The following is a 13,160-nucleotide window of genomic DNA, read 5'->3' on the forward strand; positions in this document are numbered from 1 at the left end:
TTTTAGGAAATGTTGTCTACATTGAATTTCTAGTTTAAAAAATACCACCAACCTACATTTCCGAGTATAGACTTTCAACATGTTCAGCCGATAATGAAAGCGAAATGTCATCAGAATTTTAATATTTGAAGTAATGGCACGTTTGTCTTCGATGTAAAAAGTGTGAAATTCTTTCGTCAAATTTTAGAAACCACAGCTGTAAACTTTCCTACATGTGTAGGTGTTCCCAAGTAGAGCTAAATAGCTGTATTTGTAATTGAGTCTGTATTTCATGACAATTTTTTTTTCAGAATACTCCATTATTGTGGGGGTTGGTAAACGCAGTTGTAACCATCACATGGTGTTATAAAAGAAAAATGATATTTTGTCAAATTCTGTTGGAATGTCAAATAATGTACGTTACTCTGTCAAAATGTGTAGTATCTGTTATTCTCTTCCTCATTCGATTTCTTTTCCTTCTCCCTTTTTATGTCCTTTTCGTCACACCCTTCTCTCTGACCTCTTCTCAGTCATAGCCATCCTCTCATCAAACCTACCCGCGACCTGCAAATAGTCCTCTAATTATATCCAGCGCATGTATGTTTCGACTGCTTCGAAATTGGGAGATAGATATATAGGGATTATGCCAATGCTGAGAACGGGGCAATTGTGCATATCATTACAGAGGGCTCTAATAAATAGAGATAGAGAGAAAGAAGTTAAAGTGTTTCCACATTCATTAGAAAGAGGAAATTAGCGAACCGGAGCTGAAAATTGTAATTGGCAAGTGAATCGATTCAGCCTAGAAGATTTGTTACACAAGAGGAGGATAAAGGTGGCGGAAGCAGAAACCTTGTGGTCATTTCAATGTTCTCGATGTATCGGCGCAAGAGATGAGGGATTAAAAAATTATAATCCATGGCAAACTTTATTTCTTGTAATCTCAGCATAAATACCTTACAACAGCATACTATAAAGACTTGGGTGGAATTGCTATCTCAGTCCATGACGCACATAGTATTTACCTAAAAGATATAATTTGCGGTATTCATACGACTCCAGTACATCAATAAGTTAATTCAGCATAGCACGACTGAAATGAAAACCACCTTATGCGATCTTATCAATAGTCATTCACTATTTCACCGCAGGGTGACCTGTGCTTGACTTTAGTAACAGGAAATTCCTACTGTCAGTCGTAGGGGCGTGATTAAAGTGGTTATTGCGTTTGCAAGTGCTATGGCATCGTGATGTGTGATCGTTGTTTTGGTGTTCTCAATCTCAGTACAGGAATTTTATGTTCATGGTAATATAAGTATATATATATGCTTACCGATAAATCCAAAACGAAAAGAAAATTTGAAAGTAAAAAAAAAAGATTGCCGCAACTTCGATGTTATCGACTTTGGTGGCCACGATATCACAGAGTATAAGAGAGTATTAACCATCAGCCTTGTCCTTGGGATAGGTCCTTGGGAAATAGTTTTCAATTTCACCATGATGATGAAAATTATCCTGGTATGGGAGAACCGCTTGAAAGTTGATCTTTATGACGTTGCGAGAGAGGTTAAGAGCCTTTTGAATTAACTTAATTATAATACAGTCCGGTAGTGTGATCTGTACATCAAATTTCAGTTATTTATCAACATACTTGTGTAGTGTAATTTGTGATATAGATATGGCGTATGTAAGGAATGGAAAGAATTAAGACGATCGAGGCAGGTTGTATGATGGGCAAGCATGTACATCAATTTCCTGTTAAGAATGTGCGGGTAATTGTGAGAGGGTAACAATTATTTCTTCTTTTAAACGATACCCACATTGTGGTATCATAGTACAAATAATGTATAACTCACCTTTGAGAGAGCCCAAACAAATGTGGCAAGAAAAGATGTTTCGTCTCTCAGTTTCAGGGAATGATTATCATCTCTGAAATAGAAGATAGCGTTTGCTTTGGTCTCTGTGAAGCGAGATGCAATACTTCCTCACATCTTGGCGCAAGATGACATCCCAGTATACATGGAATATTTGAACTCTATTGTTATGATTTCTTTACCTAATTATACATGATATCCCTGTCCCGTTGAGATTTTTTGCCAAAATATCTACCATGTTCCTTGACAAAACAATGCATCATAGCACACAACCGCACTGACATTTTTAAGTCTTCTGCAAAACATTTTGCTCTCCATCTCGTGTATTTTTCTACCCCAACACCAACCCTCCCTTCCTCTCCAAGATGCGGAGTATTCAGTAACGTCACGATAATTCACGGCGAACTGAACGCTTCCGGCTAATTGCATTATGCATGTCAGGAGATCGATTCATTTGTAATACCCGCAATAGAGCAGAATGATAGACAAGAATGGCGTAACTACAAACCTCACCCAATTTCGCGACCTCATCACCTCCTTGTCGTCACTTCCGTTCACAGCTTGCCCTTGTGCCGTCAACATTATCCGGATTTTCTTGAAGGGTTGTTTGTTGTTGCTGTTGTTGTTCTTGCTGCTGCTGCTGCTGCTGTTGTTTTCTTTGTCTTGAGCATGCACTTACGAAACATCAGTGAGAATTATACCGTTATGAATGGCTTACAACCAGATCTTCATACCAGGAGTAATAAGTCTATAGCAACGCCTACGTCAATGTGTTTCGGACCGTGGTTTCCTTCTGTCTGTCTTTCTTTTTATAACATTTTTTTTTGGTTCATCTATTTTTCTGACGACTGTGCTTACTCTATGAACATCTAAGTGCCGTGATTCCTTTCTATTTAGAATGACGAAGAAAGTATTTGGCATAATAACATGTTATTGAAAATGATCATGACTCGGTCTTTCATTTCTAAGACAAAGCTGTCGACGGATAAAGTGTTGGCAGTCCCCTGAGATTCTTGAAAGGCTTCGCTTCTTTAGCGCCTCCGCTGAAAACGTCGGAGTCTCCTTATACGTATCTTGTTGGAAGCAATGCGCATAGGGTGGCACTTGATTGCTAGAGGCTTTGCGTCAGATGATTGTCGAGTAAATTATTAACGATGAATAGAAAAATGCATTTTGTGCAACCCAAGCTGTAAGAGTTTCATAAAGGTGCATTCTGTATAACTCAAATTGTTAGAGTTTTGCTTTTCATTTTTTATTCATCTGCATTAAAATGTAGAAATTTGAACGAAAGTTGATTAAATAATGCAACCTCGAAGCATTAGCTCTACTCCTGTCGCAGTGTAATCAGGCATGGAGGAAGGAAAATCGAAATCTATATACAGTTTTAGCAATTATGTGCAAGGAACTGAAAATCTGAAAGATTTTTTTCAAACAGTATTCGCATTATCATTACAGAAATGATGTGCGATGGGATGGGATTCAAAACATATTTCATTCAAATCGTGTAGTGTCCGACGAGATAATTAGCTTTGCACGCACAGGTGCCATAAATCAGTCTACATCGGTTGTAGATCGCTATTCCGATACTAAGCGCTTCAAGGCCGTTTACATATCAAAATGTTCCATCGGCGCAGGCTTCCTGATTGTTACCGTGGAAACGGGGAGAGAAAGAGGGAGAGAAAGATATATAGAGAGGTGATGAGAGACAGGGGAGGTATATAATGCCTTCATTCCTCATCTCGGCTCGAATACTGGTGCCTGTTCTCCGTGGAGTCTTCCATCAACTGGCATATCAATCACAACCGTTTTGTAGGCCTATGTATTTTATGCAATCAAAACTTACAAACGTACCCAAACAGGATCATCCCCTGTCAACATACACCTACGTAGAAACGCGCTCCCAATTTTGAGTCTTCCCACGTCACTGTTACTAACAGAATACGATAATCATCCTGTCGTGTGGGCGATTTCTTCATCGTACTAATTCATTCATCAGTGGCGACTGCGATTAAAATATCATTGGCATGTTGACATCACATTTTGTATGATAAAGACATTTTAATCGAAATTATTTTATCAAGGATGTAAGTTACCTGAAATCTTATTTCGAATGAGACGTTACATGAAAGACTTTCGCGTGCATGTTGAGAGAAACTCTATAAATCTAAATGTGACCCGCTGCAACAAAAGGATCCGAAAGTCTCGGGAGGACGATTTTCTGAAAATGATATGACATTATTCCCTAACTCTTCCTCTTTAATGTCATATATAACATGAGTCAAAAAAGTGTTCGGTTGCGGAGATATGGATAATTTTATTAGCGCATGTTGAGTGGTTTAAAAAATCAGTGTTTCGAGAAAACCGCCTTCAAAGTTTTCTTTCCGACGCTAGTATGCTCAAAGGGAAGCAAGACAGTTTTCACCGATTGACAATAGAATGTACGCTCCAAGCAACCTCCGCAATGTTCATTCAAGCTTAGCGCCAGAGGTCTACACACGACCAATCGATAATCAGGATGCCACGCACTGACCGATGAGATCACTCCTTCGTTGCTAGAGGCGGGGTCTAGCTGCGGTGCTAAATCCAAATCTTCAGACACGTTTCTGTTTCGTTGAAAGCCGGGAAATCATGGCCCAGAAAAATGCTATTTTCTTGCCATTCCTTTGATCATTTAGTTTTGAAATTTCGGCAGATGATAGAAGATGCATTAGACTACAAAATTATGTCAAAAACAGAAATCAGAATTTTTTTGACGGATTTTGGTGATCTGATTTCAAACTCGATTTTCTCGGCTCACCCGTCAGCGACTTTAGGCTCCTTTTGTTGTAGCGGGTCACAAATGTTTTATCATTACCTTCACGAAAGTCAAAAGGAAAAAATACAATATTTGCCAATATTAGATTTAAAAAAAAATACACAACAGCAAAACGTTGGTCAACCTAACTAGCCGAACGATTATTGTCCTTTAATGTGACGATGTACTGCAGCACCCTCAAAGAATGCATCTACTTAATTCTCGGTATCGTCTTTCCGGGCAGTCTTGCGCGCGACTTGCGAAGAACAATTTTTGCTTCCCGGAGGTCCCTGCAGATGACCCGCACATGACAGTACCTAGCACGTATCTCACCCGCAGTTACCCGGAGTTGCGCACGCAATTCCTATTTACCCGCACAAAAGTTTAGGCCCTGTCACACCTTTCGGGGCATCTTCCGGGCTTGCTGCGTGTGGAGATTTTCCAGCACGCAGGACAATCTTTGCAGGTGGACAAGGATTTCAATAGGCGAGTTTCGCATGCATCTTACCTGCTGGACCCGTGCTACTTACGTTCTGTTTACGTGCATTCCTTGTGACCTGCGTGTCAGGCGGATGGATGGCGAGTGAGGTGACAACACGGTGAAGGAATTCCTCAGAAGGAATAGAATGCCATTATCTTGGCCGCAGCCGACTCTCGACCAACCAGCAGAAAGGCAATAACTGACCCTCAGCATGCACGCAATTTGCTCGTATAGCTCGCTCCACGCCCGCAGAACTGACCAGCTACACGGATATTGGCATTTTCGACACCGTTCCTTGCCGGTGAAACACCCGTATTATGCTCGTAGAATGCCCGCAGACGACACGCGCTTCCGGCTGCACCGCTCGTCCTTGATCAAAGCACGATCTTCCCGCTTTAACGCCGCTCTCACAACGTTCTCTACTCTCGTATAGAATCAAGGCCCGTTCCTACGACGCTCTCAGTACGCTTCATTCCCGCTTTAGTTACTGCAGCGTTCTTAGAACGTTGTAACATCGTACTATGTCCAGATCGGCTCAGTTTTTACCCGATCCTTCCCGATCTGAGAAAATTGTCAATTCGTAGCGAGAATGGCACAGTGGAACAGGGGCTTTACATGAACCGATCTGGATACAGTTAGAACGCTCTAAGAACGCTGTATTTACGACTAACACGTGCTTGATACGCTCTATCTACGATGATCGGGAATGGGACATTACAATTTCTGTCGCTGCAGTTACGACTTAGAACTATGTAACTACGCTGTCAGTGCGATGCTCCCCATCTAATCCGATCTATGCAAGTTGTATTTACGCTCTGAACGATCTATACGATCTTATCACGCTGTTCCCCCGTCCAGAGGTCCGAAAAGTGCCCGATGTGCCCGACGTATCCTGATTCAGCTGCCGATCCTCAGTCAGTCAACTTATCAGCATGCAGAACCTAAGACGTACTAGTATACTGTGTACCTCGGAGAGGAGCACAACTGTCGGTTATTCTGCAGCAATTAATCATTAATCAAAGACGTGCTGATCTTTCCAAGGCTTTTTCTTGATGTGCTTTCTTTTATGGTCCCTCTTCTTCCTGTTGTAGATGATTTCATACCCTATATTCTACCATATCCTCTTTTTCCTCCTCTGTTAACGTCACGTGCAGTCTCTCTTTCTTCAGCTTGTGGGTAGTTGCCTCGCTGCTTTCTTCTCTTCTTTGTCTTCATCTCTTCTTCTTCCTCGAAAATTTGCGTTCCTTCTTCTTCATATTCATCCTCGAGAGGAGCAGCGACAACGTCCTCCTCCTCCTCAACAGTGCTGCCTCTCGATCGCTTTGATTTTCTTTTGCCAGACATTTTGGCTGCGAATTTTCCGGTGGGATCGGCTGCGTGCCTTTCAGTGCGGCGTGAGCGGAAGTCGTGCCTTATTGAGTCTGCGACTTAAAGCGTAGGAACAGCGTAACCAAAGCGGAAACAGCGTAGCTTAAACGAAAACCGCGTAACTAAAGCAGGAATGAAGCGTTCTGAGAGCGTCGTAGGATCAGGCCTGGATTTTATACGAGAGTAGAGAGTTTCAGGTCGTGAGGTCAAAGATCAAAGGTCAGGTGAAAATGTTAAAATTTCACTTTTTTGTCCATATCTCGCAAATGGTTCAAGGTATCTTACTGGAACTTGGTACATACGAATCTACTGATTGGCAGGGATTGTCTTGGGAATTAAAGGGGTCAGGGGTCAAAGGTCAGGAGGTCAAAGGTCGAGGTCAACTCCTCAAAATTTTACTTTTTCCCTCACACTAACGCAATGCTTGCAGGATTTTTCTTAAAACGTAATGTATATTGTATTACGTAATGGAGATTCTGTGGGAAATTTCCTGCCAAAGGGTCAAAGCTCAAAGCTCAAGCGGAAATGCTATGTTCACTTTTCCCTCCATATCTTGAAAGTGACTCAAAGTATCATGAAACTTAGTACATATTTATTCATGTTCTCCCTGATAGTGATTCTCTTGGGAATTTTAGGATCATAGGGTCAAAGCTCAAGGGTCAAAGGACAGGTTAACATGTACAAAAAAAATTCTATTTATTACTGCAATTACGCTTTTTCTTCATACCTTGAAAATTACTCAATGCATGAACTTATAAAAGTGTCAAAAGTCAAGTAAAAATCCTGAAATCCCCAGATACATGTATCTGCACTTTTTGAAAATGTAGCAAACCTAGTTCCACATTTATGACAAACCTCTCATTTCAATATTTTGCCAGTTATGTGAAACTGTCATCACACATTGTCAAGACATTGTACTATAGGTCTATTAGGAGAACCACGCATTATTGCGGAGGCATACCAGTCGCAATAGCGATATTTCTATTTACGAACTCTTTCTTCATTCTTTTTCTTTCTTTTTTAGCTTATATGCCAGTCTGGCGTTATTGTGTTGTATTTTGTGATAACTCTATTTCAAAAGTCCTTTACTCAATGTCCGTGAAATTTCATACAGTCATGTCACAGAGTCATGTCTAAAGTATGTATGTTACCGTGCATCAAAAAAAGAAACAAACAAACAAACAAGCAAACCAAAGTCCCACACACTTCTTTTGAGTCAGGACTGAAAATAGATGAGATGGGTCAACCTAATCGACGGTTTTTCATATTTTGTGAAAGTACAAAACTTCATCTTCGTTATGGTAAAGTTGCGGAACATAGAAAGAATGGGAAATTGTGTTTTTAGCAGTTATTCCAGAACCTTTTTTTAGATAAGATAGTGTGATTAGGTGTGCCTTAAAGTCCCCTTTTCACTAATAGTCTTGAAAACTCTTTACGGATTACACATTCTTTACTGTGAACTTTTATTAAATCTAATAATTTTTGAAAGGGTAATGCTTCTGCTTTGAAATTTGGTATCAGTCATGGATAGAATGTGTTAAGAGAGCATGATCAATTTCAGCTTAATCTGATAATCACTTCATTTTTTATGTTGTGGAGTTTTGCACCTTTTTTATGCCTCCGCCCGAAGGGTGCCGGAGGCATTATGTTTTCGGGTTGTCCGTCCGTCCGTGTACACGTCCGTCCCCATTTGGTTACGCGATAACTTGACTCTACTTGACTCTACTTGAATAGATTTTCGGGTGAAATCGGCCAGAGGTCAAAGGTCAAATCTTACTTTATTTCCTTTTAGGTAATACGTCAGTCCGGCGTATCACCTATTGTGTTGGTACGAAATTTTAGTTTATTAGGTGTTACGCCAGTTACACTTTTTATATATCAACATTAAAAATGTAAATGACGTCATCAAATATTTTCATGTGTTCGGACGTATTTCACTCATCCTTGACCAATTTTCGCCAAGATTTCTGAATGTTGTCATTTTTATTGTCTATCGAAGTTACGATATAGTTTTTTAAAATGATGACGCCGTCACTATGAAAAAAATCGATTACAGTTAATCATGCTTAAATTTGACCATATTATTTAGTTTGTTTTCTTGTTTTGTTTTTATGGTTTTTTTTCTTGTTTTGTTTTTGTTTATTTTTTCCCATTTATTTGTTTTTATTTATTTGTTTTGTTTTTTGTTTTGTTTTTTGCTTACCTGAGCCGAAGGCTAAAGGGCGCCTGTCGTGTGTCTTCCGTCGTCTGTCGTTCGTAAACTGTTTACATTTTCATCTTCTTCTTGAAAACCCCACTACCGAATTTCACCAAACTTGGCAGGGACAATCCCCAAGGGAATGGGATATCAGTTTGTTCAAATGGGCACCATGCCCAAATGCCCATCCCCCCCAAAAAAAAAAATAATAATAAGGAATCTTTACAAACCTTCTTTCTCTGGAACCAGAAGTAATAAAGTTAAGTTAACACTATGAGTTAGTGAGAATGATGTGAGATCAGACGCCATCTTGATATGTAAATTAGGGTCAAAGTAAAAGATACTTTATTCTATATCTTGTAAAGTATATACTCTATCGAACCCATATTTTCCGAACATTTAGAACGAGTCACTCGGATCATTTCATACAATAAGGACTTCTTGATCAGAGTAGGTCCATGATGTAATCTTGGCTGGGTAAACAGGCGTCAAAGGTCAACAATACCAATTTCTGTAGTATAGAATAAGTACCGTGTATCTTTGGAAATACTCGTCCTATGTCCGCCCTATTTTGGACACATGAAGACCATGTTACACCATGTTACCTGGATCATTTCATGCGGTAGCGACGTCTACATCAGACGCCATCTTGAATATGTAATTTAGGGTAAAAGTCTAAATTTCTTTATTCAGTATCTTGAAAAATATATGCCCTCTTGCTCCCATATTGTTTACGCGTATAGACAATGTTACTTGAATTACTTTTGGTCAGAATTAATTTTAGCTGTGTAGATTGGGGTCAAAGGTCAACAATACTCAGTTCAGTGTTGTAGAATATCCAATATGTACTGGCGTATGTCTTTGGAAAATGAAAATGTATCACCTGTCTCTTCCTTATTTAGACACATGTTGGGTATGTTGCCTAGATAATTTCATAAGAAAGATACGTGTTATTCAGACGTCATCTTGGTTATGCAAATTAGGGTCAAAGTACAAAATACTTATTACTGTATTTTCGTAAATACGTGCCTGTTGTCCATATCTTGGCACACATGTAGACCAGATACATTGATTCATTTTACAAGATGACGACTTTAATATCACAGTTCTTTAGTATGGTTAGTCAAGTCCCTTTGGTTTGTTGGGGTTTGGTTGGTTGGTTGATGGTTTTGTTTTGTTTTTTTTTTTTGTTTTTTTTTTGCGGCGTATCACCTCCACCGTCCCAGTGACGAATTGAAGTCAAGTTTAAATTTTATTGTTCGTAAGCTCTGCCTCACACAGTGTAACCAGATAATCACCTACACCAGATTTCCCCCCCCCCCCATCCTCTTTCCCACAACAAAGTCGAAACTTCGTCACTACGTTCTTGCCTTGTTAATGTGTCCCAAGTTGACTAATCCGATGTGAAAAGTACAGTCAGTGATCACGGGATCATGTTTCTAATTTACAAGAATGGCAGAATGGTGTATGGTCATGTGTCATCGATGTAACTATAGAATTGATGTCAATTTTAATGGGGGGAAATATAATGGTTAACGCTCACAGCAAATTTAGATGTCAGGTTACAAAATATAAAAGATAACAGAAAGGTCTGATTTCTCGTCAAAAACATGGTCATTAGTGTCTACAGAGAAATTGTGATACCCACCATTACAGCCAGACCACAGCACGCACGGTAATGAGCAGTACGCTTCGCATTTATCGTACTTCTCTTTTAACGAATCTTGCCGTTATCTGCAACGAGAACTCGCGAGATTTTGCGTGGAAAGAGGAAGGAGCCTACAAATTGTGAAATGAAACAGAGCGTGCTTACAGTACATGGAAGGATAGTGGGGGAATTTGATTGTTTAGAAACGCTCTTTCGTTTGAGATATACATTTCATATTCAAATTCATGATGAATTTGAATATTTAGGGCAATTTTTAATCAGTTGCATTAAAGAATATCATATTTTTGACATTTTTAGGTCCCCTAGAAAGCAATGAAGTTTGAGCAATTTTCAGACTTTTTGGCTCACCTGACCCGAAGGCTCAAGTGAGCTATTGCGATCACTCTTCGTCCGGCGTCCGTCGTCCGTCGTCCGTCGTGCGTCGTGCGTCGCACGTCGTGCGTAAACTTTTTACATTTTCATCTTCTTCTTGAGAACCTCATGACTAATTTTCACCAAACTTGGCAGGTAGCATCCCTAGGGGGATAGGATCTCAAATAGTTTCAAGTTTGTTCATGGCGGAGTCAGGGGTGCCCCCCCCCCCCCTTGGGACCCAGGGGAGGGGGTTGGAAGGGTCCTAATGTACAAATACTAAATTGTACATTTTCATCTTTTTCTTAAAAATGTCATTATGAATAAAGCGCCCTAAAAGTTCTCCTTGCGACGCAATCGCAATCAAGAGACACGCAAGTCAGTATTCACCTCCGGACAATAGAAGTTAAGCCCTAGCAACCCCCGAAATGCTCATTCAAACACAGCGTCGGCGGCCTCCTCACCGACCAATCAGTGACCAGGATGTCAGGAGAAACGTCTAGGCATAGCGCAACCCGCCCGCACGCACCAGTCGACTGGGCAGTGTGCGAGCTTCACGCTTCGGTTAGCGGCAAGCAGCAAACTGACCAATGAGATCACTCTGGTCGTTGTTAGGGGCGGAGCCTATGTGTGGCGCTCAATCCAAATGTTCGAACCAGTTTCTGCTTCGTTGAAACGCCAAAAAAACATGGCCCAGAAAAACGCTATTTTTTGGTCTTTCCTTTTATCATTTTGCTTCAAAATTTCGACAGATGATAAACGACATGTCAGACTCTAATAATATGTCAAATTCAGAAAATCGTAAGTTTTGACCAATTTTGATGCTAATCACAAAACTTGGCAGGTAATATCCCTAGGGGGATAGAATCTCATTCCCATCATATGGGCACCATGCCCCACCGATGGGCCCCAGGAGGGCTTAAATTGGGGCCTAAATTGTAAATTTTCATCTTTTTCTTGAAAACCCCCACAATGGTTTTTCTACAAACTTGGCAGGTAGCATCCTTAGGGGGTTAGAATCTCAATTCCAGCAAATGGGCACCGTGCCCCACCTGGGTCGACTGTTGTTTTAAGTCTGTTCATGGCAGGATAAGGGGTGCCCCCCCCCCCCAAGGGAGTGGGATGGGTCCAAATGGTGATGTAAATTGTACATATTCATAATTATTGAAAACCCCTTGATGAATATTCACCAAACTTGACCAGTAGCATATGCCACGGGGTTAAGATCTCAAATTGTTCAACAGGGCACCATGCTCCCCTTGGGGAACCTTATCCCCCCCCCCCCACATTAAGGAATATTTACGATTCTTCCCTAGAACCAGAAGTGATAAAGCAAAGTTATTTTGAGTTTGTACATTGATGACTGTACTTCCAAGTGGATCCAAATTCGGACCAAAATTTTCATCTTTTTGCTGAAAACAACATAATGGATTTTAACCAAACTTGGTAAGTAGCACTCCAAGGGGGATAGGATCTCAAAGTGTTTGAATGGGCACCATGCTTTCTGTTGGGACCCCAGGGGATCCAAACCTCCTTAATCTAGGAATATTCAATAATATTCTTCTCTAGAATCAAAAGTGATAGGGCTTTAATTTTTTTTTTCAAAACTGCATCGTCCAACATTCTATAAAGTACAGTGTATTTTTACCAGTGTGATGGTATATATATGCAGATAGACACCATGCCCCCAGCTGTCAAAGCTACCCCCAGCACAAGTTTCCAATATTCTCAGGTAAGAGTCTGCTAGAATGCATGGAAGGTGAACTTGCGATGCTCAGGTGAGCGCGAGACCCCCGGGTCTCTTGTTGTTGTCTGGGATTTGATTATTGATTTTCTTCTTTCCGTGGACCTGACCCGTGGAAAAAAAATAATAAATCTGTTTTTGTTCATGATTTTGGCTTGACGAGAACCAAGCTAGTACAAAATGTGAGAAAAAAATAGAGTCGCAAAGTCTTAAAGGGATTTTGGATTTTGATAGGTTGAAAATGCGACAGAAATCACAAAATTTACCGGAAGTTGCTAGAATGCTTTGTACACGTTAATATGGTGGGAAGTCATGTGTGTGTATTTTTTTTTTTTTGGTTATTATTGGCACAGTATTCTTTCATATCGCATTCATATCATTTTTTTTCACGTCTCGCGTGCTGTTCATCTTGCATTTATATCATGTTGTTTTTCTTGGCAAGCATTCTGCCAAAGATTTGACAGCGATAAGTTTATACATGTATGTAAGCGGGTGTAAATACATGTACTTGCATTGCAATAAGATTGAAAAGTCAGATCCGCAATTTCCTCTTCAGACACCAAATACGCCAGATTGTGAAATTCTTTTGATGAGGGCTGTGGAGTGGAATGCAGCTTATTTTCTGTTAAAAAAAGTAGGCCTACATGATTTGATGGCTCAAAAAATGTCAATAAAAGGCTAAAACAGCTAAGCCCCCCCCTCC

General features: G+C 40.3%; 1 protein-coding gene across 1 annotated transcript in view; it reads left to right on the forward strand.

The window, feature by feature from the left end:
- The window catches only part of LOC139708053 (BDNF/NT-3 growth factors receptor-like), a 224,244-nt gene that overhangs the window by 85,856 nt on the left and 125,228 nt on the right, over positions 1–13,160 (forward strand). The window lies entirely within an intron of this gene.

Source organism: Diadema antillarum, unplaced genomic scaffold (genome assembly GCF_040938485.1).
Source record: "Diadema antillarum isolate AM-2024a unplaced genomic scaffold, OU_Dant_1.0 seq00001296_RagTag, whole genome shotgun sequence".
In the NCBI taxonomy this organism is placed as follows: Eukaryota; Metazoa; Echinodermata; class Echinoidea; order Diadematoida; family Diadematidae; genus Diadema; species Diadema antillarum.